Source organism: Arachis ipaensis, chromosome B10 (assembly GCF_059453495.1).
Source record: "Arachis ipaensis isolate K30076 ecotype BB chromosome B10, ASM5945349v1, whole genome shotgun sequence".
Taxonomy (NCBI): Eukaryota; Viridiplantae; Streptophyta; class Magnoliopsida; order Fabales; family Fabaceae; genus Arachis; species Arachis ipaensis.
Window position 1 is genome coordinate 115,867,823 of NC_142435.1, and position 17,246 is coordinate 115,885,068.

The following is a 17,246-nucleotide window of genomic DNA, read 5'->3' on the forward strand; positions in this document are numbered from 1 at the left end:
CCATGGTATTGGCACCATGTTCTTGGCGCCACTGCCAGGGAAAGAAAGAGCCATAAATTTTACATAATTAAAGTGTAATCACGATTACGCGTACCAAGTTGCTCACGTTGCCAGGGATTGTTTGAGCCTGGACATCACAATTTCGTGCACCAAGTTTTTGGCGCCGTTGCTGGGGATTGTTTGAGTTTGGACAACTGACGGTTCATCATGTTGCTCAGATTAGGTAATTTTTTTTTGTTTTGTTTTCAAAAATTTTTCAAAAAATCTTTCAAAAAAAAGTTTTCTTTTGTTTTCGAAAAAAAAATAAATAAATAAAAATGTTTTCAAAAATTTTTATTCAAAATTTTTAAGAATGAATTCTAGTGTTTCATGAGGCATGTTGAAGCCTGGCTGGCTGTAAAGCCATGTCTATTCCTTTGGGAATGAGTATGTCAGGCATGTCATATCTGAATTACATGCTGAAGCTTGGCTGGCCATTAGCCATGTCTAGTGTTTTGGACCGGAGCTTTCATTGAAGGCTTGGCTGGCTAGTGAGCCATGTCTAATTACTGGATTGAAGCTTTAGATTAAGAATGCAAGATTCCTGGAATTCATATTAAAAATTTTGGAATCCTTATTTTTCTTTTTCAAATAATTTTCGAAAAAAATCCAAAAAAAAATTAGAAAATCATAAAAAATCAAAAATATTTTTCTGTTTCTTGTTTGAGTCTTGAGTCATGTTATAAGTTTGGTGTCAATTGCATGTGCATCTTGCATTTTTCGAAAATTTCATGCATTCATAGTGTTCTTCATGATCTTCAAGTTGTTCTTGGTAAGTCTTCTTGTTTGATCTTGATGATTTTTTGTTTTGTGTCTTTTCATGTTTATCATATGCACTCTTGAATTCTTAGTGCCTAAGCATTAAAGAATTCTATGTTTGGTGTCTTACATGTTTTCTTTGCATCAAAAATTTTTCAAAAATATGTTCTTGATGTTCATCTTGACATTCAAAGTGTTCTTGGTGTTCATCTTGACACTCATATCATTCATGCATGCATTCATTGTTTTGATCTAAAAATTTCATGCATTGCATCATTTTTCTTGTTTTTCCCTTGCATCATAAAAATTCAAAAAATCAAAAAAATATATTTCCCTGTTTCTCTCATCAAATTCGAAAATTTGAGTTGACTTTTTCAAAAATTTTTAAAATCAAGTTGTTTCTTATGAGTCAAATCAAATTTTTAATTTGAAAATCTTATCTTTTTCAAAACCTTTTTCAAAAATCAAATCTTTTTCAAAATTCTTAGTTATTTTCGAAAATTCAAAAAATATTTTTCAAAAATCTTTTTCCTATTTTTATACCAAATTTTCGAAAATAACACAAACAATTAATGTTTTGATTCAAAAATTTGAAGTTTGTTACTTGCTTGTTAAGAAAGATTCAAATATTAAGTTCTAGAATCATATCTTGTGATTTCTTATGAATCAAGTCATTAATTGTGATTTTAAAAATCAAATCTTTTTCAAAACTAATTTCAATCATATCTTTTCAAAAATATCTTCTTATCTTATCTTTTTCAAAAAAAATATCTTTTCAAAATATCTTTTCTAACTTCCTAACTTCTTATCTTTTCAAAATTTGTTTCAACTAACTAACTAACTTTTTGTTTGTTTCTTAACTTTTTCAAAACTACCTAACTAACTCTCTCTCTCTAATTTTTGAAAATATCTTCCTTTTTTTTCAAAAATTTCTTTTTAATTAACTAATTATTTTTATTTTTAATTTTAAAAAAAAATTTCGAAAAAAAATACTAACAATTTTCAAAAACCATTTTCGAAAATCACTAACTCTTTTTCAAAATAATTTTCGAAAATTCTCCCTCTCCCATCTTATTCTATTTATTTATTCATCTACTAACATCTCATCTCACATCTCTGCCATCCTCACAGTTGTGTTTCTTTCTTTACATCACACTCTTTATCTCCCTCTTTTCTTCCACTCACAAAGGGATCCCTATACTATAGTATAAAGGATCCATATTATTATTATTATTTTTCTGTGCCCTCTTCTTTGTTATATGAGCAGGAGCAAGGACAAGAACATTCTTGTGGAAGCAGATCCAGAACCTGAAAGGACTCTGAAGAGAAAATTAAGAGAAGCTAAAATACAACAATCCAGAGATAACCTTTCAGAAATTTTCGAACAGGAAAAGGAGATGGCAGCCGAAAATAATAATAATGAAAGGAAGATGCTTGGTGACTTTACTGCACCTAATTCCAATTTACATGGAAGAAGCATCTCCATTCCTGCCATTAGAGCAAACAACTTTGAGCTGAAACCTCAATTAGTTTCTCTGATGCAGTAGAACTGCAAGTTTCATGGACTTCCATCTGAAGATCTTTTTCAGTTCTTAACTGAATTCTTGCAGATATGTGATACTGTTAAGACTAATGGAGTAGATCCTGAAGTCTACAGGCTCATGCTTTTCCCTTTTGCTGTAAGAGACAGAGCTAGAATCTGGATGGACTCTCAACCCAGAGATAGCCTGAACTCTTGGGATAAGCTGGTCACGGCTTTCTTAGCCAAGTACTTTCCTCCTCAAAAGCTGAGCAAGCTTAGAGCTGATGTTCAAACTTTCAGACAGAAAGAAGGTGAATCCCTCTATGAAGCTTGGGAAAGATACAAACAGTTGACCAAAAAGTGTCCTTCTGACATGCTTTCAGAATGGACCATCCTGGATATATTCTATGATGGTTTATCTGAGCTATCAAAGATGTCACTGGACACTTCTGCAGGTGGATCCATTCACCTAAAGAAAACGCCTGCAGAAGCTCAAGAACTCATTGACATGGTTGCTAATAACCAGTTCATGTACACTTCTGAAAGGAATCCTGTGAATAATAGGACGCCTATGAAGAAGGGAGTTCTTGAAGTTGATACTCTGAATGCCATATTGGCTCAGAATAAAATATTGACTCAGCAAGTCAATATGATCTCTCAGAGTCTGCATGGAATGCAAGCTGCATCCAACAGTACTCAAGAGGCTTCTTATGCAGAAGAAGCTTATGATCCTGAGAACCCTGCAATAGCAGAGGTAAATTACTTAGGTGAACCTTATGGAAACACCTATAACTCATCATGGAGAAATCACCCCAATTTCTCATGAAAGGATCAAAAGCCTCTACAAGGCTTTAATAATGGTGGAAGAAACAGGTTTAACAATAATAAACCTTTTCCATCATCCACTCAGCAACAGACAGAGAACTCTGAACAAAATGCTTCTAATTTAGCAAATCTAGTCTCTGATCTATCTAAGGCCACTGTGAGTTTCATGAATGAAACCAGGTATTCCATTAGAAATTTGGAAGCACAAGTGGGCCAGCTGAGTAAAAGGATCACTGAAATCCCTCCAAGTACTTTCCCAAGCAATACAGAAGAGAATCCAAAAGGAGAGTGCAAGGCCATTGACATAAGCACCATGGCCGAACCTGTGAGGAGAGGAGAGGACGTGAATCCCAAGGAGGAAGACCTCATGGGACGTCCAGTGGTCAATAAGGAGCTTCCCTCTGAGGAACCAAAGGACTCTGAGGCTCATCTAGAGACCATAGAGATTCCATTGAACCTCCTTATACCCTTCATGAGCTCTGATGAGTATTCCTCTTCTGAAGAGAATGAGGATGTTACTGAAGAGCAAACTGCCAAGTTTCTTGGTGCAATTATGAAGCTGAATGCCAAATTATTTGGCATTGATACTTGGGAAGTTGAACCTCCCTTGTTCATCAATGAACTAAGTGATCTGGATCAACTGACATTGCCTCAAAAGAGACAGGATCCTGGAAAGTTCATAATACCTTGTACTATAGGCACCATGATCTTTAAGGCTCTGTGTGACCTTGGTTCAGGAATAAACCTCATGCCCCTCTCTGTAATAGAGAAACTGGGAATCTATGGGGTGCAAGCTGCTAGAATCTCATTAGAGATAGCAGATAATTCAAGAAAACAGGCATATGGACAAGTAGAGGACGTATTAGTAAAGGTTGAAGGCCTTTACATCCCTGCTGATTTCATAGTCCTGGATACTGGAAAGGAAGAGGATGAATCCATCATCCTAGGAAGACCTTTCCTGGCCACAGCAAGAGCTGTGATTGATGTTGACAGAGGTGAACTAGTCCTTCAATGGAATGAGAACTCCCTTGTGTTTAAAACTCAAGGATCTCCCTCTGCAACCATGGAGAGGAAGCATGAAAAGCTTCTCTCAAAGCAGAGTCAACCCAAGCCCCCACAGTCAAACTCTAAGTTTGGTGTTGGGAGGCCACAACCAAACTCTGAGTTTGGTGTTGAACTCCCATATCCAAACTCTAAGTTTGGTGTTGGAAAGTTTCAACAATGCTCTGAACATCTGTGAGGCTCCATCAAAGCCCACTGTCAAGCTATTGACATTAAAGAAGCGCTTGTTGGGAGGCAACCCAATTTTTATTTATCTAACTATATTTTTCTTAGTTATATGTCTTTGTAGGTTCATGATCATGTGGAGTCACAAAATAAATATAAAAATTAAAAATGGAATCAAAAATAGCAGAAGAAAAATCACACCCTGGAGGAGCATCTGTCTGGCGTTCAGCGCCAGAACAGAGCATGGTTCTGGTGCTGAACGCCCAAAATGGGCAGCTTCTGGGCGCTGAACGCCCAAAATGGCCACCAACCTGGCGCTGAACGCCCAGAGTTGGGTACAAAGGCATTTTAACATGCCTAATGGGTGCAGGGATGTAAATCCTTGAACAACTCAGGATCTGTGGACCCCACAGGATCCACTCAGGATCTGTGGACCCCACAGGATCCCCACCTACCTCCACTCACTTCTTCTCACCACTCTCTTTCACACAACCCCATAAACACTCTTCCCCAAAAACCCTTCACCAATCACCTCAATCTCTCTTCCCCATCACCTCTTCACCACTCACATCCATCCACTCTTCCTCATAAACCTACCTCATAAACTCCACCTACCTTCAAAAATTCAAAACCAATTTCCCACCCAAACCCACCCATATGGCCGAACCTTAACCCCCCCCTCCCTACCCTATATAAAGACCTCCATTCTTCATCAAATTCACACAACACATCCCTCTACACTCCTCTTGGCCGAAATCACATCTCCCTCTCCCTCTCCATATTTCTTCTTCTTCTTCTTCTTCTTCTTCTATTCTTTTGTTTATTTCTCGAGGGCGAGCAATATTCTAAGTTTGGTGTGGTAAAAGCATAAGCTTTTTGTTTTTCCATTACCATTGATGGCATCTAAGAACGGAGAATCCTCTAGAAGAGGGAAAGGGAAGATAAAAGCTTCCACATCCGAGTCATGGGAGATGGAAAGGTTCATCTCCAAAGCCCATCACTAAGAAAAAGATGGAGCAAGCAAGAGAGCCCAGTCATGGAGCTCAAGAAGCGTATGAAGCTCATCACCATGAGATCCCGGAGATGCCTCAAATGCACTTTCCTCCACAAAACTATTGGGAGCAAATCAACACCTCCCTAGGAGAATTGAGTTCCAATATGGGACAACTAAGGGTGGAACATCAAGAGCACTCCATCATGCTTCATGAAATAAGAGAAAATCAAAAAGCAATGAGGGAGGAGCAACAAAGACAAGGAAGAGACATAGAAGAGCTCAAGGACATCATTGGTTCCTCAAGAAGGAAACGCCACCATCACTAAGGTGGATTCATTCCTTATTCTTATTTCTTCTGTTTTTCGTTTTCTATGTTATGTGCTTATCTATGTTTGTGTCTTCATTACATGATCATTAGTAGTTAGTAACTTTGTCTTAAAGTTATGAATGTCCTATGAATCCATCACCTCTCTTAAAATAAAAACTGTTTTAATTCAAAAGAACAAGAAGTACATGAGTTTCGAATTTATCCTTGAACTTAGCTTAATTATATTGATGTGGTGACAATGCTTCTTGTTTTCTGAATGTATGCTTGAACAGTGCATATGTCTTTTGAAGTTGTTGTTTAAGAATGTTAAATATGTTGGCTCTTGAAAGAATGATGACTAGGAGACATGTTATTTGATAATCTGAAAAATCATAAAAATGATTCTTAAAGCAAGAAAAAGCAGCAAAGAACAAAGCTTGCAGAAAAAAAAATATATAGGCGAAAAAAAAATAGAAAGAAAAAGAAAAAGTAAGCAGAAAAATCCAATAACCCTTAAAACCAAAAGGCAAGGGCAAATAAAAAGGATCCCAAGGCTTTGAGCATCAGTGGATAGGAGGGCCTAAAGGAATAAAATCCTGGTCTAAGCGGCTAAGCCAAGCTGTCCCTAACCATGTACTTGTGGCGTGTAGGTGTCAAGTGAAAACTTGAGACTGAGCGGTTAAAGTCAAGGTCCAAAGCAAAAAAAAGAGTGTGCTTAAGAACCCTGGACACCTCTAATTGGGGACTTTAGCAAAGCTGAGTCACAATCTGAAAAGGTTCACCCAATTATGTGTCTGTGGCATTTATGTATCCGGTGGTAATACTGGAAAACAAAGTGCTTAGGGCCACGGCCAAGACTCATAAAGAAGCTGTGTTCAAGAATCATCATACTGAACTAGGAGAGTCAATAACACTATTCGAAATCTGAAGTTCCTATAGATGCCAATCATTCTGAACCTCAATGGATAAAGTGAGAGGCCAAAACTATTCAAGAGGCAAAAAGCTATAAGTCCCGCTCATTTGATTGGAGATATGTTTCATTGATAGTTTGGAATTTATAGTATATTCTCTTCTTTTTATCCTAGTTGATTTTCAGTTGCTTGGGGACAAGCAACAATTTAAGTTTGGTGTTGTGATGAGCGGATAATTTATACGCTTTTTGGCATTGTTTTTAGTAGGATCTAGTTACTTTTAGGGATGTTTTCATTAGTTTTTATGTTAAATTCACAATTCTGGACTTTACTATGAGTTTGTGTGTTTTTCTATGATTTCAGGTATTTTCTGGCTGAAATTGAGGGACTTGAGCAGAAATCAGATTCAGAGGTTGAAGAAGGACTGCTGATGCTGTTGGATTCTGACCGCCCTGCACTCAAAGTGGATTTTCTGGAGCTACAGAACTCGAAATGGCGCGCTTCCAATTGAGTTGGAAAGTAGACATCCAGGGCTTTCCAGAAATGTATAATAGTCCATACTTTGGCCAAGAATAGATGACGTAAACTGGCGTTCAACGCCAGCCTTCTGCCCAAATCTGGCGTCCAGCGCCAGAAAAGGAGCCAAAACCAGAGTTGAACGCCCAAACTGGCACAAAAACTGGCGTTCAACTCCAAGAAGGACCTCTGCACGTGGAAAGTTAAAGCCCAGCCCAAGCACACACCAAGTGGGCCCCGGAAGTGGATTTATGCATCAACTACTTACTTCTGTAAACCCTAGTAGCTAGATTATTATAAATAGGACCTTTTACTATTGTATTAGGCATCTTTGGTCTCAGTTTTAATCCATTGTTCATCTTAGGAGACTATTGATCACGTTTTAGGGGGCTGGCCATCTCGGCCATGCCTGGACCTTCACTTATGTATTTTCAACGGTAGAGTTTCTACACTCCATAGATTAAGGTGTGGAGCTCTGTTGTTCCTCAAAGATTAATGCAAAGTACTACTGTTTTCTATTCAATTCATCTTATTTCGCTTCTAAGATATCCATTCGCACCCAAGAACGTGATGAAGGTGATGATTATGTGTGACGCTCATCACCATTCTCCCCTATGAACACGTGCCTGACAAACACTTCCGTTCTACATGAATTAAGCTAGAATGAATATCTCTTAGATCTCCTAACCGGAATCTTCGTGGCGTAAGCTAGAATGATGGCGGCATTCAAGAGAATCCGGAAGGTCTAAACCTTGTCTGTGGTATTCCGAGTAGGATTCAATGATTGAATGACTGTGACGAGCTCCTAACTCGCGATTGCAGGGCGTTAGTGACAGACGCAAAAGGATAGTAAATCCTATTCCAGCATGATCGAGAACCGACAGATGATTAGCTGTGCTGTGACAGAGCATGTGAGCATATTTTTCACTGAGAGGAGGGGATGTAGCCACTGACAACGGTGATGCCCTTGCATAAAGCCAGCCATGGAAAGGAGTAAGACTGATTGGATGAAGATAGCAGGAAAGCAGAGGTTCAGAGGAACGAAAAGCACCTCCATTCGCTTATCTGAAATTCCTACCAATGATCTACATAAGTACCTCTATCCCTATTCTATTATTTATTATTCGAAAACATCATTATCAATTTATATCTGCCTAACTGAGATTTGCAAGGTGACCATAGCTTGCTTCATACCAACAATCTCCGTGGGATTCGACCCTTACTCACGTAAGGTATTACTTGGACGACCCAGTGCACTTGCTGGTTAGTTGTATCGAAGTTGTGAACCATGGTATTGGTACCATGTTCTTGGCGCCACTGCCAGGGAAAGAAAGAGCCATAAATTTTACATAATTAAAGTGTAATCACGATTACGCGTACCAAGTTGCTCACGTTGCCAGGGATTGTTTGAGCCTGGACATCACAATTTCGTGCACCATTCCTATAGATGCCAATCATTCTAAACTTCAATGGATAAAGTGAGATGCCAAAACTATTCATGAGGCAAAAAGCTACAAGTCCTGCTCATCTGATTGGAGCTATGTTTCATTGATAGTTTGGAATTTATAGTATATTCTCTTCCTTTTATCCTACTTGATTTTTAGTTGCTTGGGGACAAGCAACAATTTAAGTTTGGTGTTGTGATGAGCGGATAATTTATACGCTTTTTGGCATTGTTTTTAGTATGTTTTTAGTAGAATTTAGTTACTTTTAGGGATGTTTTCATTAGTTTTTATGTTAAATTCACAGTTCTGGACTTTACTATGAGTTTGTGTGTTTTTCTGTGATTTCAGGTATTTTCTGGCTGAAATTGAGGGACTTGAGCAAAAATTAGATTCAGAGGTTGAAGAAGGACTGCTGATGCTGTTGGATTCTGACCTCCCTGCACTCAAAGTGGATTTTTTGGAGCTACAGAACTCACAATAGCGCGCTTCCAATTGCGTTGGAAATTAGACATCCAGGGCTTTCCAGAAATATATAATAGTCCATACTTTGGCCAAGTTTAGATGATGTAAAAGGGCGTTGAACGCCAGTTCTACGCTGCTGTCTGGAGTTAAACGCCAGAAACACGTCACAAACCAGAGTTGAACGCCAGAAACACGTTACAACCTGGCGTTCAACTCCAGAAAGAGCCTCTGCATGTGTAACATTCAAGCTCATCCCAAGCACACACCAAGTGGGCCCCGGAAGTGGATTTATGCATCAATCACTTACTTCTGTAAACCCTAGTAGCTAGTTTATTATAAATAGGACTTTTTACTATTGTATTAGACATCTTGGGATGCCTGGTTCTTAGATCAGAGGGGCTGGCCATTCGGCCATGCCTGGACCTTTCACTTATGTATTTCATACGGTAGAGTTTCTGCACTCCATAGATTAAGGTGTGGAGCTCTGCTATTCCTCAAAGATTAATGCAAAGTACTACTGTTTTTCTATTCAATTCAACTTATTCCGCTTCTAAGATATTCATTCGCACTTCAACCTGAATGTGATGAACGTGACAATCATCATCATTCCCCCACGAACGCGTGCTTGACAACCACTTCCGTTCCACCTTAGATTGAATGAGTATCTCTTGTATCTCTTAATCAGAATCTTCGTGGTATAAGCTAGATTGATGGCGGCATTCATGAGAGTCCGGAAAGTCTAAACCTTGTCTGTGGTATTTCGAGTAGGACTCTGGGATTGAATGACTGTGACGAACTTCAAACTCGCGAGTGCTAGGCGTAGTGACAGACGCAAAAGGAGGGTGAATCCTATTCCAGTATGATCAAGAACCTCAGATGATTAGCCGTGCTGTGACAGAGCATTTGGACCATTTTCACAAGAGGATGGGATGCAGCCATTGACAAGAGTGATGCCTCCAGACGATTAGCCATGCAGTGACAGCGCATCAGACCATTTTCCAGAGAGGATAAAAAGTAGCCATTGACAACGGTGATGTCCTTACATAAAGCCAGCCATGGAAAGGAGTAGGATTGATTGGATGAAAACAGCAGGAAAGCAGAGGTTCAGAGGAACGAAAGCATCTCTATGCGCTTATCTGAAATTCTCACCAATGATTTACATAAGTATTTCTATCCTTATTTTATTATATATTTTCGAAAACTCCATAACTTTTTTCTATCCGCCTGACTGAGATCTACAAGGTGACCATAGCTTGCCTCATACCAACAATCTCCGTGGGATCGACCCTTACTCACGTAAGGTTTATTACTTGGACGACCCAGTGCACTTGCTGGTTAGTTGTATCGAAGTTGTGAATGAAAAACAATTTATTAAGACGTGCGTACAGAATTTCTGGCGCCGTTCCCTGAGATCACAATTTCATGCACCACCGCTACATTTGGGTTACCCCCCGACGTGACAAGCATGGCTTCCCGGATAACCCAAGAGTAGCTACAGGAATTTCATAATTTCGGAGCCTTGTGTAGAGGCAGCCCGGAAGAGGCAAATTACAATGTTTTCGTCCTGGGGGATCGTGAATGTATATGCCATATAAACTTATCCTCTCCCCTGGTTTTTGACTGGCTATGGGTGTACAAACGCATGTTAACCATGTTGGGTGTCCGCCTTTCCTTTTCTCCTTTTGTCATGGCTCTACTTAACCGATGTGATGTCGCCCCGTCACAACTTCATCTAAATAGCTGGGCTGCCATCCGTTGCTTTGAGATGGTATGTGAATACCTAGAGCTCCCAACACGCGTTAATGTATTTTTTTACCTCTTTGTACTCACAAACCCCACCCGAGAAGGCAAGCACCAAAAGGGTTACCTCTCCTTCTGGTCTACCCAGAATTGGAGAATCTTCGGACTTTTCGAAGATTCCTTTCATGGCTTCAAAAGCACTTACTTCAAGGTTAGGCCTAAACAGGGTCCCCACTCGTTTTGGCTTACTCTTGAGGGCGAAGGACGGATTCCAATGTATTGGAGCTTTGGCATCGGCTCTAATTATCTAATAAAAATGACCTATGAGGGATTAGGTCAGCATGGTTGGCAAATCGCCGATCTTTTGTTAGCGATTTTTGGCCCCAAAAATTTTAATCCTCATCTGTTGATGGGCGACTAGGAAGCTTGGCGCGAATGTGTGGGTAAGGCCTGAACTTTATCATTATCCCGTTCTTCCGATTAATTTGTCCGTTTTGCTGTCTTGAAACTTCTTGTTTTTCCGATTTCCTAACTTGGAATTTTCTTTTATTTTCTTGTAGTTTCTATGACTGCTGGGAATACAACCATGTTTCGCCTGATGAGCCACTTCTTCCCTGCGGCAAATAGTGATGATAATAGCTCGGCAACTCCTTCAGTTGAGCCTGAGTCCCAAGCCATCGGTACAGGCAGCACTCAGCCTCGTCTTTCTGCCGAGGTGCCCCCTGAAAACCCTGAGGAGAATCCTGCTGCCGACGAGGAAGACCAGGTAAGGGGTGCAGGTTGAGGACGATGATGAGTTGACTATTATCACTAATCCAAAGAAGAGAAAAACAATCCCTGGCTCGGGAAAAGTTCTTACGATTATGGAGAAGAACTTTGACGTGGGGTGCTTCATTGATTCCCAGCTTCTCCCGGGTACTAAGGAGTTCTTCTGAGATGAGGACTTGTTCGCACAGGCCAGGTGGACTTACGGAAGCCTCCTCCGGGTAGCCGCCATAGCCTGGAAGGTTGAGCCTGCATTGGCGCAAGGTCAAGTCTTAAAGGAGAAACTTAAGGCTGCCCAAAAGGATGTTACTAACTTGAAGGCCCAAGAAGAATCTCTTAAGATCCGACTTGCCGAGGAGGAGAGGAAATCCAAGGAGGACGCTGTCGAGATCAATCGGTTAGTAGAATACAGCCTTTGACTTTCCCGCGATCTCAACAATGCCCGTGGTCAGGTCATCGTGGCAGAGGGGAAAGTGAAGGAGTTGGAGGAGAAGCTTGCTGAGGCCAAGAGGACGGCCGATCTTGCTACACAGGAGGCCTTGGCGATGAAGAAAAAGAATAAAGAGACTGTCAAGGACGCCCAGGAAACTATCCAAGCTACCGAAGAGGCGATCAAAGCTCAAGTCTGCCTCCTTGCTCCCGACTTTGACACCTTGGCCATTGGAGCTTTCAAGATGATCCAAGATGGGAAGATTGTTGATATCCCAAGGAAGTCAAGAGCTACATGACTTGTACTTTTCTTTTAAATCTGTTATACTCTTTCAACTGATGGGCCGATGTGATGCCCTCTTTTTGTAGCAAACAATTTATTTTCTTGCTTTCTTGCTAGGCCGTTGTTATGATCTTTATGTTAAAAACAAGTTTTAGCTTGTTACCCGGCCGATATGGTGCCCTTCCGAACTACCATTTTAATGCTTTTGATTCTTGGAATCGTTCTTGTCACTTTAGGTAGTTATATGTCTTTTACTTATTTATTGGATATCCGCTCATTGTGGTGTTGTGGTGCACGGGGTAATCAGTTCCGAGCTTCCGTTTTTACAACTTGATGAAAATTAACGAGAACAAAGTTAATCAACTCGCTGTTAATAATGGGCCTCGTCAAAACCCCTCGCCGCTATCTCACATAGAGGGCTAGGGGAAAGAGTGCCTCCTTTATGATGACCATATGAAAATACAGGAGTTCTTTGTAATAAGTATTTTAAAAGAACATGAAGCATCTAACAAAGGAATGGTAAAGTAAAGGATGGCAATAAATTGAAATAAGGGTGAAGAATAACCGTCAAGTCAGGATGTTGGCCTTCAAGAGCAAAATCTCTTCAAGTTTGCCACATTTCAAGTTTTCAGGACCTCTTTCCCGTCCAACCGCTCTAGCTTATAGGCACCTTTTCTGAGAACTTCTCTTACCCTGTATGGTCCTTCCCAATTGATTGCTAGCTTGCCTACTCCTGGAGTCAGTGGGCCAATGTCGTTATGCCACAACACTACATCACCCTCTTCAAAGCTCCTGTTTAGAACCTTGCGATTGTAACGCAAGGCTATCCTCTATTTCAGTGCCGTTTCTGACAAGTGGGTCATCTCCCTTGTTTTGTCAATTAAGTCTTTTTCGATCGTTTCACTACCTCCACCTAGGATCAACCTTGGGCTTAGTTCTCTGATCTCCACAGGGATAACCGCGTCAACACCGTATGTAAGCTAGAAAGGTGTCTCCATGGTGGAGAATTGTGGCATTGTCCTATAGAACCATAAAATAGAGGCCAACTCGTTAGCCCAAGAGCCCTTTCTTTGGTCAAGACGCTTCTTTAATCCACTGAGGATAACTTTTTTTGCCGCCTCGGATTGCCCGTTGCTCTGGGGGTGTTCCACCGAGGAAAACTTCTTGATCTCTAATCCAGTTAAGAACTCCCCGAACTCCTTATCGGAAAATTGTGTCCCATTGTCCGAGACCACAACCTCCGGTATTCCAAACCTAGCGATGACTTGCCTCTAGTGGAATTTTTGACAATTCGCAGAGGATATGCTGGCTAATAGCTCCGCCTCCATCCACTTCATCTAATAATCAACGGCCACAATGAGGTACTTGACTTGTCCTAGGGGCTACCAGGAACGGCCCCAAGAGGTCGATTCCCCACTGGAAAAAAGGTCGGGAATCCATCATAGAACTTAACTCTTCTGCTGGGGCCTTGTAAAAATTCTCATTCTCATGGCATTTCTTGCATTTCCTTACGAACTCCTGGGCATCCACCATCACCGTGGGCCAATAATACTTGGCTCTAACGAGCTTCCTGGCTAATGTCTTTCCTCCAATGTGGTGGCCGCAGCACCCTTTATGAACCTCACTTAGGATGTAGTCCGTTTAGTCAGGACACAAACATTTCAAAAGGGGCTGATTAAATCCTCGTTTGTACAACTGGCCTTGTATTACTACGTACTTAGCAACTTCTCTCCTTATTGCCTTGGCCTCCTTTTCATCTCCAGGGAGCGCCCTATCTTAGGAAGCACTGGATTGGGCTGATCTAAGAGAGAGGGTCTGGGACCAGGGCTAAGTAGAGGGTCACCGATGGTTCCTTCACCAAACCCTGGATGAGAGAGCGATTTCCCGCTCCAGACTTGGTGCTTGCCAATTTTGACAATAGGTCGGCTCTAGCATTTCTCTCCCTTAGAATGTGTTGGAACACTACCTCCTCAAAGCCCTCACATAGCCTTTTTGTCTTCTCTAAATACTTTTGTATTAAAGGGTCCCTGGCCTGGTAGGTTCCATTCACTTGAGAAGTCACGACCTGGGAGTTGCTGTTGACTTCAAGTCTTGTTGATTCGACCTCTTTGGCTAAGGTTAAGCCCCCTATCAAGGTCTCATATTCCGCTTGGTTGTTTGAGATCGGGAACTCAAATTTGATAAATTACTTGTAAGTCATTCCTTCCGAGCTTTCTTAATGATCCATACTCCTCTAAACGCTTGGTTGGACGCCCCGCCAACATGGAGCTTCCACTGTGTTCCTGGGTTTTTGGGGGGCATCACCGGCCACTTCCACCAAGAAATCAACCATTGCTTGCACCTTGATCGCATGTCGAGGTTTATATCAGATGTCATACTGGGACAATTCTATTGCCCATGTCATCATGTGCCCCGCCAGGTCGGGTTTCTGCAAGATTTGTCGGATGGCCTGGTCGGTTCTTAACGTGATCGGGCGCCCTTGAAAATATTGTCTCAGTCTCTGGGAGAAGACTAGCAAAGTGTAAGCCAACTTTTCCAACTTGGTATACCTCAGCTCTGCTCCTTGGAGCACTTTGCTTATGAAGTACACCAGTTGTTGGATTTTATCTTCCTCTCGAACCAAAACGGCCGCCATAGCCTCATCTGTCACCGCCAGGTAGAGGTACAGGATCTCCCTTTCTTTTGGCTTACCGAGCACTGGCGGTTCTGACAAGATCCTCTTGAAGTGGTTTAAGGCTTCCTCATAAGCTAGAGTCCACTCGAAAGCTATCCCTTTCTTCATCAGGTTGAAGAAGGGTAGAGCCTTTGCTGCCGAGGCACCGAGGAAATGAGATAAAGTCATGAGCCTCCCTACCAGTCTCTAGACGTCCTTGACGCAGCCAGGGCTTGAGATCCAGAGAACAGCTTCGCACTTATCTGGGTTGAACTCAACTTCTCTTTGTGTGATCATAAAATCCAAGAACTTCCCTGCTTCCATGGCAAATACGCATTCCAGAGGGTTCAACCTCATGTTATGCTTTCAAAGTGACCCGAATACCACTTCCAAATCAGCAACTAAGTTGCTAGGCTCAGTCGTCTTAGCCAGTATATCATCGACGTACACTTACACCGACTTGCCAACGTGATCCTTGAAGACTTTGCTCATTAATCTTTGATAAGTAGCCCCCACATTCTTCAGCCCAAATGGCATGACCTTGTAACAGTAGGTTCCCATTGGCGTTATGAACGCAGTTTTTTCCTCCTCAGGACGGTGCATCGGGATCTAGTTGTATTCGGAATGCGCATCCATGAAGCTCAGAAATCGGTACCCCATAGCAGCGTCTACTAGGGCGTCAATGTTGGGAAGAGGGAATGAATCTTTTGGACATACTTTATTGAGGTCCGAATAGCCGATGCACATCCTCCACTTTCCGTTGGCTTTTTTAACAAGGACCACATTCGAGAGCCACGTCGAGTAGTCCAATTCCCTTATGAAATCGGCTTCCAACAAGCTAGCCGTCTGCTTGGCTACCTCATTAGCCTTTTCAGGCGACATCTTCCTCCTACGTTGTGCATTCGACTTGGCATCTGGTTTCACAGCTAGACGTGTGACATGAAATCGGGGTCTACTCCTGGCATGTTAGCTGGGGTCCAAGCGAATAGATCTTTGTTTTCTTTAATGGCCTCGATGAGAGGGCCCTTTAACTCGTAGGGGAGGTTTCAGTTTACAAAGGTAAACTCGTCCTCTGTATCCCCTACCCGAAAATTTTCCAGGTCTTCTTGAGGCTTTGGTCTCGGCTTGTCGTCGATTCTCGCATCCAAGTTTTCCAAGAACACCCCGGCAGCTTCCTTTGACTTCTTTTTTAGGGATAGACTGGCATTGTCGCAAGCGAACGCCATCTCCAAGTCTCTCCGAATAGATCCTACAACTCTGCTGTCTGTCACAAACTTCATCTTGAGGAGCTTTGTGAAAATTACGGCTGACAACTCATTGATAGTTCTCCTTCCTAGGATCATGTTGTATGCTGTGGAGTCCCTCAGGATCACGAACTCCGCCATCGCTGACTTCCTGCTTTCCCTGGATCCAATGCAGATCGAGAGAGTGAGTAACCCGTCAGGCCTTATGTAATTATCTCCCAAACCTACGACCCCGTGTTGATGGCTTTTGAGGATACTCTCTTTGAGCCCGAGGGTGTCGAACACATTCCGAAACATGATGTTCGAGTCAGCTCCCGTGTCCACTAGGATTCGCTTGACCAGGCTTGTCCCAATTCTCGCCGTAATCACCATTGGTGGGTCTTCAGGAAGATCATGGCACCAACGATCTTCCGGGCCGAAAGATATTTCGGGGAGCTCGCCAGACTGAGCACTGCGGCTACCCGATGACACGGCCAGGACTTTTGCATCCTTTTTTGCTGCTGACTTTGTCTTGTGTGGTACATCTCTTCCAACCACAACATTAATGACTATCGTTGGTGCATTATCCGCATTCTCGGAGGGCCCTTGCCTTAGCTTTACAGCCCAGCTCCGGTCTTTCTCGGATCATTCCCGTTCTCCCTTCCTCGGTTCCCGTATGAATTACGAGAACTCTGTCAGCTTCCCTTCTCAAATGGCCTGCTCCAAAGCGTCCTTCAAATAAAAATAATCTTGGATTTTGTGGCCAAAACCCTTATGGTAATCACAATACAAGCTCTTGTTTCCACCCGTTCTATCCTTATGCTGTCGTGGTTTGGACAGTATATTTTTGTCTGCAATTTGTTGATAGACTTCCACAATAGGCGCCGTCAGGGGTGTGTAGTTAGTGAATTTACCCACCCAAGGAAACGGTTTGAGTGGTCTCCCAAATGTTCCCTCCTTTGACGCCTCTCTTGGCTTTTCTACGTTCCCAGTCTGACATGCTGGTGGGTTAGGGGGCTGCCGCTTATTGGCAGCCACCTCTTGGCTGACTTCTTCGTTCGTTGTTAATATACTCCCTCGCCACATTTTGGATTTCTTGCATAGACCAGACAGGCTTGGTGGTGAGGTGCTTCCTGAAATCCTCAT

General features: G+C 42.0%; 1 non-coding gene and 1 pseudogene across 1 annotated transcript; both read right to left on the reverse strand.

The window, feature by feature from the left end:
* Positions 1-2,591: 2,591 nt before the first annotated feature.
* Positions 2,592-2,699, reverse strand: LOC148581406 (small nucleolar RNA R71). The gene has a single exon (XR_015894593.1). It is a non-coding gene; the product is annotated as a small nucleolar RNA R71 (small nucleolar RNA).
* A 12,385-nt stretch (positions 2,700-15,084) lies between these two features.
* On the reverse strand, positions 15,085-17,246 carry LOC148581407 (uncharacterized; annotated as a pseudogene).